Genomic DNA, 1319 nt, shown 5'->3' on the forward strand with positions numbered 1-1319 from the left:
GTGGCGGATCACCGACTGCGACACACACAAGCAGCACTGGCTCGGCTTCTTTCACACGACCAAGTTTGCTGTCCTCGAATACGGCTGGTGGTAGGTCCGGCTGCACAGCGCCGCTGCCCGCCTCAACTTCTCGTGGGGCAAGACGCCGTCCAGCTCGAACCGACGCCGCAGGGGGTGCTGTCTGCGGTCGTGGCTAGGAAGGTCCGGAAGGTGAGGGAGCGCATCGCGGTGCAGGACGCCAACGAGGAGTACATGGCGGATCTCCACCGCCAGTACCCCAGCTGGTGGAGCAGAGTGGAAGATCTTCGCGGAGCGCGCGGTCAAAGGAGAGGTCATTGTCCTCTCGGATGATGAGGAGCACGGTGGCGACGACGAGGACTTTGACGTTGAAGAATGGCGGAGGATCTTTCCCAACTGCGGCAATGACGACACAAGCCGGGACCCCATGGGCGGTGGGATGTCGCGAGCAGATTGACTCGCCCTTTTATAAGGGTGATGATGTTTAGTTCTTGGATTAATTTGATAAATGCGCTCGAATTTTGGCGATTTCAAAAAATGGCACTGCATTTTTCAAAGCCTGCGGTGGCATTTTTCAAAATTTGCAGTGGCATTTTCCAAAGTTCAGAAATTGCAGTGGCATTTTTTGGAATCGCCAAAATTTGAGTGGCATTTATCAAATTAACCCATAGTTTTAAGTTCAAGTTCATGATCAGGTTTAAAAACTAGACTATGTTTCGACGTATGATTACGTACATTATGTGTCGAATTCCATTGTTTAAATCGAATTTATGTTGAAAATTTGTTTTTTACTCCGTTAAATCTAGAACTTCGGCTAGGTCCGATCAAAATTTAGTGGAGTAAAAATCCTCCACTAAGTTTACTCCGCCGTTTATAAGTCAAGTCTGCCCTTATCATGAGTAATATTATATTATGTGATATACTGATCGACCACATGATCGAAACAAGCTTTGCCGCGAACCAATTTGTGGTTGTATGATAAGAGAACAGTTGTATCCTTTGTCCACTCGAGTTGAAGTCTCGGACTTGACACTGGTGGTTACATTTTTCCAGATTTATTTCACGCCTTCCAGCAATGTACGTTCAGTGGAAGGAGACGTTCCCGTCGACTACGAAAGCATGTGTAACGGTTTCGTCAATCTGATGATGATGTGCCGGTTTAATCCCTTAAAGGTGCTCGTAGGAATAAGATGTGCGTGCGCTTAGTGCCCGGTCAGTTTTCGAAAAAAGAGGAACACACAAAACGTCCTTTGCCCACGTGAGGGGGGCGTAAACCTGGACGTTTGACATCCAGCCAAGCC

This window comes from Triticum dicoccoides, chromosome 6B (assembly GCF_002162155.2).
Source record: "Triticum dicoccoides isolate Atlit2015 ecotype Zavitan chromosome 6B, WEW_v2.0, whole genome shotgun sequence".
NCBI lineage: Eukaryota > Viridiplantae > Streptophyta > Magnoliopsida > Poales > Poaceae > Triticum > Triticum dicoccoides.